Below are 6,922 nucleotides of genomic sequence, written 5' to 3'. Positions count from 1 at the left end.
CAGACCTTTCTGATCACAAATGTTTTTAAATGCCTGTGTATTAATGACTGGTGAGTATGTATGTTGGCGCGCAGAGGGCAATCTTTCTTGTCTTAAATGAGAAAAAGTCATAGGAAAAATGGGCTTTGTGTTGTCAAACATTAGCCTGAGCAGACACCCTCTGAGAGCCGAACCCCAGGGGCTTCCTGAGACCAATTGCATTTTTCCTGAAGGAGTGTGTTTAACGTCAGCACCCTGAGGAGCTTGGCTGAGAAGAGAGCCAAATATTTACACAGCTAACCCCAAAGCCCATGGAAATGACCTCATGAACATTGTTTTTAGTTCATAAGATGTGGTGATGAATAGGAGCCATTGCTCTGTCTGACACTCTCATTTCTGGACAGTGGAAGCTGGGGCATTGGGTTCCTGAGCAGTAGTGACACAGGTAGGGGAAAGGCTCTTGTTTCAGGTGGGCTGGTGTCAGCCTGGCTCCAGCTTCCTCACTGTGTGGCCTTAAATAAGTCATTACAGCTCTCTGAGCCTCCATTTTTTCTATGAGATGTAGATGGGAATGATACTAACTCCCTCACGTGTATGGTGAGGATGAAATGTAATGGTGAGTATAGACTTCTCTGCATGCACATCTGTCAGTTGACAGTGGGGCTAGGGGTTGGGAGCTTCATCATCCTGGGCTGCTGTTGAGGTCTCTGCAAGGAGCCACCATACCTGCCAAGGGTTAAATGAGATAGTGGAGGAGATTCCAAGCAAACACCCAAGTCATCAGAAGGTATTATGGATGTTCCCTTTCACTCCCAAATTTGGAAAACCCTGAATCATGAGCAGCTGATAGGTGACTATCCTCTGGTTCACCACCCAGCCCCTCCCCCTACCCCTTTGGACCTCAACAGCCTGCACATAACTGCTAGCACCTGCAAGTCCATCTGAGGTCTTCTGCTCCTAGGGTCTTGTTTTGTCTGTGTGAGGCAGGTCAGAAGTACTTGTGGACTACTGCCCCTCAGGACCAGCCCTTGACTAACGAATGATGGAAACTAGGGGATTGATACCTCACTTCCTTTGTTCCTTGGGTTGGCTACATCTGAGAAGCATGTTCTACATTGGCTCCTAGAATTTTCCGTTGGAGTAAACTCCAGTTGCCAACAGCAGTAACTTTCTTGACAACTCGCCCTCTGTTTGTGTCTTCCCTGCCTTGCCTTATGTCCTTCTCCTCTTTTTGTGCTGCCTAGGATCACCTCTCAAATAAGCTACTTGCACCATAATTCTTTTCCATGGCTGTGCTTCTGAGACAGCCCAAGGGACACACTTTCTTCATCTCTGACTCAACCAAACTGTGATTTCCCATGGCTTGCACCAGCTATCTTCCCATTCTCAGCAAACTGCACTTCATCCTTCCAGTTGCTCAAACTCAAATTCTTGGCAACGTCTTCAGTGCTATTCTTTCTTGACTTATCATATCTAATCTATCACCAATAACCTGTTAGCTCTAACTTCAAAAACATATCTTTTACATATCATAATCTTATTTCTGAAAAACGATTGTAAAGGGAAAATCCTAAGAGGAAAAGAAACATTACATACAGAACATAGCTAAGAAAAATAGCAAACTTCTTGTCAGAATCTATGCAAACCAGAAAATAAAGGGGAAACTTCTTAAAGGACAGAAAGAAAAAATTGTTAACCTAGAATTCTATACCCGGCAAAAATATTGTTGAAAATGAAGGCAAAGACAACATCAAATGTTGGCAAAGATATGAAGCAATAGATACTCTCATTCATTGCTGGTGGGAATGTAAAAAATTACAGCCACTTTGGAAGTCAGTTTGTCAGTTTCTTTCAAAATTAAACATACTCTTACCATAAGAACCAGCAATCACTCCTCTAAGTACTTATGCAAATAACTTAAAAACTTATGTTTACACCAAATCCTGCACATCAATATTTATAGTAGCTTTATTCATAACTGCCCCAAACTGGAAGCCACCAAGAAGTCTTTTAATAAGTGAATGGATAAACTGTGGTACATCCACAAAATTAAATATTAATCAGCTCTAAGAAATAAAAAAATGATTGATTGAGCCATAAAAAGACATGGAGGAAACTTCAATGCAAAATGCTAAGTGAAATAAGCCAATCTGAAAAGATAACTTATTGTATGAGTCCAACTAAATGACATTCTGGAAAAGATGAAACTATGGAGACAGTAAAATGATCAGTGGTCACAAGGAAAAACAGCTGTCTTGAAAACTGGAGACTGAGGTAGATAAACAGAATCATAGCTTATCATGAGCTGGAACCACTGCTAGAGTCAGCAACTGGTAGGAACACTGAGATAAGTGACTAATTGCTAGTGACCGAGCATGCACTAGCTTGAGAGATAAAAGCTCCTGGAGGGTCAGAGGTAGGGGGAGCCCCACTTTCATGAATTCTGTCTCCAGAAGCCATACCAGGTTCTTAAGATGAAGATTGGAGAAAAATACCCTCATACTTTCAGCAGGGGAAGGGTAAATGTAACCCAGAACATTCTAATTTCCCTAATAAAGACTTTCCCTCCAAGAAACTATTTTACCAGAACCTAGCCAACTTTAGTTTTTCCAGAACTTCACAGACTTGAGGAAATGAAAATACTCAAGTCCAGCCCATTTTAGCCTTCCAGTCTCACCTAAAGGGATGAAGCTGAGAAACCCTGGTGAAGGTCAAAGCCTGGAGACGTGAGCTCACTAGACAACTGATACTTGTCAAAAAACTATAGAATGCCTTCCCTCTCCCAACACTTATCACTAATCAATAAGGTTCCTGTATAGTAACAGGAAATTATAGCTGAAAGAACTGCAAGACTCAAACCTATTTAAGAAGTCAGTCTCTAGGGAAACCCAAAAACAATGGAGGAGACAAGAACAAAGACATGTGGGAATTTGAACGTCTAACACTTATGACTGGAACAAATAGTAAACACAGCCCAATTCTTTTACAGATAAACATAAAATCTCACACTAAAGAATTATTTATCTCAGTTCTTTTCACCTGAAACATAATGTTCAGTTTTCAATAAAAAATTGCAATGCATACGAAAAGACAAAAACAAAACAAAACAAAACAAAAAACTTGCACATAGTACGAAAAGAAAGCAAGCGTCATAACCAGACTCAGATATGGTAACGGTTTTGAAATTATTAGATCAGGAGTTTAAAATAAATATGATTAATTGGTTAGGCCTTTAATGGAAAAAGTGTATAACATGAAAGAACAGACGGGGAATGTAAGCAGAGAGATTTAAAAAACTCTAAAAAAAATCAAAAGGAATTCCAGAAATCAAAAACACTGTAACAAAAATAAAGAATGCCTTTTATGGGCTTTAAGACTGGACGTGTCTGAGGAAAAAAATCACGGAGTGTGAAGATATGCAAATAAAAGTATCCCAAACTGAAAATCGAAGAGGAAAAAAGATTGAAAGAAATGGAACAGAATATCCAAGAACTGTAAAACAATTACAAAAACTATAACGTATGCATAATAGGAATACCAGAAGGGGAAGAAAGAAAAAGGAGCAGAAGAAATATGTGAAGTAATAATTAGCTGAGACTATTCCAAAATTAATGGCAGACACCATACCACAGATCCAAAAAGCTAGAGAATACCAAGCAGGATAAATACTATAAAATCTACAGCTAGGTATGTTATATTCAAATTGCAGAAAATCAAAGACAAAGAGAAAATACCGAAGAAAGCCATGGAGAGGTGGAGGGACACACATTATATATAGAAGAACAAGGATAAGAATTACACTGGGCTTCTCTTCAAAAGCCATGCAAGTAAGAAGAGAGTGAGGTGAAATATATAAAGTATTGGAAAAAAATGCCAAACTAAAATTCTCTATCTAGTAAAATTATTATTCAAAAGTAAGAACAATAAAGACTTTCTCAGTCAAACAAAAATTGAGGAAATTTGTTGTAGTAGTTTTGCTTTCCAAGAAATGTTTAAAAAGTTCTTCAGGGAAAATAAAACTAATATAGTTCATAAACTTGGATCTACACAAAGAAAGGAACAGTGTTAGAGAAGGAATAAATAAAGGTAAAATAAAATATTTTATCCTTATTCTTAATTGATTTAACACATGATAATTTGTTCAAAATAATAATAGCAACAATTAGGTGAGTATACTCACCTAAATAACAGCAATTTTATAAGGGATGGGAAGGAGAAATTGGGAATACTCTCTTATAAGGTACCCATGAAGCAGTATAGCATTATGTGAAGGTGAACTTAATTTAGTTGTAAATGTACATTGCAAACACTAGAGAAATCACTAAATTTTTTTAAAAGACATATAATTAATATACTAAGAAAGGAAAGAAAATGAAACCATATAAAATGTTCAGTTATAACCAGAGAAGACAGAAAGAGAGTAGAAGACAAAATAAAATGAAACGGAACAATGTCAATGAATTGTTTGGTAAATGTTAACTCAACTATATAAATAATCATTTTAAAATGAATAGTCTAGATACACCAATTAAAAGATAGAAACTGTAGGAGTGGGTAATAAAGAAGATCCAACTACGTGTGCTACAAGAAACCCAGTTGAAATATAAAGATATAGATACAAAAGTAAAGGGAAGGAGAAAGATGTACCATGCTAGTACTAATTTTAAAAAGCTGGAATATCTACATGATTTAAGACAAAACAGATTTCAGAATAAAGAAATCATCAGGGATAAAGAGGGACACTACGTACGATAAAGGGTCAATTCTTCAAGAACACATAACAGTCCTTAATGTGTTTGCACTTTAAAACTAAGCTTCAAAATATATGAAGCAAAACAGGTGGAACTGCAAAGAGAAATAAACAACTCCACTAGCATATTTGGAGAATTCAACACATCTACTCTTTTATTAGTAATTCACAGCTTCAGGGGGCAGAAAATTAGTAAGGATATAGTTGAATGAAAAAGCACCATCAATCAACTGGATATAATTGGCATCTGTTGACTACTTCATCCAACAATAGCAGAATATACATTCTTCTCAAACTCACATGAAACATTAATCAAAATAGAACATATTCCGGGCCATAAAACACACCTCTACATGTTTAAAAGAGTAGAAATCATACAAAGTATGTGCCCAGAGCACAATGGAATTAATTGTAAATCAATAACAGAAACAAAGCTGAAAAATTTACAAGTATTTAGAGTAAACAAAACACTTTTAAATAACATATGGTCAAAGAAGAAATCTCAAGAGAAATTTTAAGATATTTTGGACTAAATAAAAATGAAAACAAAATATCAAAATCTGTGAGATGCTTAAAGGAAAAAATAGCATTAAATGTACATATTAGAAAAGAAAAAAAACCTAAAATCAATAATCTAAATGTTTACTTTAAAAAAACTAGAAAAAGAAGAACAAATTAAATCCAAATTTTTCAGAAGAAAAGAATAGTAAATATTGGTGCAGAAATCTATGAAATTGAAAAAAAGGAAAACAGTAGAGAAAAGACAACAAAACCAAAAACTATTTGTTTTTTTTTTAAAGATCAAATGAAGAAAAGAGAAAAGACACAAATTACTAATATCAAAAATGAAAGAGGGGCCATCACTACTGATCCCATAAAAGGCACAAAGTGGGTGTTCTTGTTTTTCTTTTAAAATTTATTTTGATGACATTGATTAACAAAATCCAATAAATATCAAATGTACAATTCAACAGTAAGTTATATATTGCATTGCGTATTCACTACTCATAGTTAGATTTCTTTCAGTCACCACATATTTGACCCCTTTTACCCCATCTACTTCCCCGCCCCACCCTCTGGTAACCACTAGTCTATTGTCCTTTTCCATGAGTCTCTGTACTTCTTGTTTTATAATCCATTCAGGCTCTCTATGCCTTTTGACTGGAAAAGTTAATAAATTTATATTTAAAGTATTCATTTATAGATGAGGACTTGCTAATTCTAACTGTTTTGTAGTTCCTTTGTTTGTTTCTTTCTCTTTTGCTATCTTTCTTTGTGAGTTGATAAGTTTTCTTATTTGTATGCTTTTTAAATATTTATCTTTCTCTTTTGTATATCTGCTTAGGTTTTTCATTTGTGGTTTCCATGAGGCTTACACAAAACTTCTTCCAGATATAACAGTCTATTTTATGCTGATAACAACTTAACTTTAATTGCATACAAAAACTCTACCCTTTTACCTACTCGATTATTTATATTTTTGATGTGATAATTTACCTCTTTTTAGATTGTAGATTTGTCTATGGCCATACTAATTTGAACAAGCCCAATCCTATCTGATCTCAGAAGCTAAGCAGGGTTAAGCCTGGTTAGTACTTGAATGGGAAACCACCTAGGAAGATCAGGTGCTGTAGACAAAAAAAAAAAAAAATGTGGATCCATTAACAAATTACTGTAGTTATAGTTATTTTAATATTTTTGCCCTTTAAACCTTTATACTAGATTTAAGTGATTAATATACTACCACATTACAGTATTAGAATATTCTGAATTTGACTATCTACTTAACTTTATCAGTGTTTTATATTCTCATATGTCTTCCTGTTACTAATTAGCATTCTTTCATTTTAGCTTAAAAACTTTCAGTATTTCTTGTAAGGCAGGTCTAGTGGTGATGAACTCCCTTAATTTTTGTTTGTTTGAAAAAGTCTTTATTTATCCTTCATTCCTGAAAGACAACTTTGCTGAGTGTTCTTGGCTGGCAGGTATTTTTTCTGCCAGCACTTTGAATATATCATTCCTCTTTCTTGGCCTACAAGGTTTCTGTTGAGAAATTTGCTGGTAACCTTATGAGTATTTTCTTATATGTGAGAAATTTTTTTTCACTTGCAGCTTTTAAAAAATCATGAACCTGGATATCTAAATCTTTCCCAGGTGTGGGAAGTTTTCAGTCATTATTTCTTTAAATAAGCT

General features: G+C 35.0%; 1 pseudogene; it reads left to right on the top strand.

The window, feature by feature from the left end:
• The first annotated feature begins 6,247 nt into the window (after positions 1–6,247).
• LOC111733721 lies at positions 6,248–6,366 on the top strand (annotated as a pseudogene).
• Positions 6,367–6,922: the final 556 nt, after the last annotated feature.

This window comes from Pteropus vampyrus, unplaced genomic scaffold (genome assembly GCF_000151845.1).
Source record: "Pteropus vampyrus isolate Shadow unplaced genomic scaffold, Pvam_2.0 Scaffold623, whole genome shotgun sequence".
Taxonomy (NCBI): domain Eukaryota; kingdom Metazoa; phylum Chordata; class Mammalia; order Chiroptera; family Pteropodidae; genus Pteropus; species Pteropus vampyrus.
This window is presented reverse-complemented; position numbering and strand designations above follow the sequence as displayed.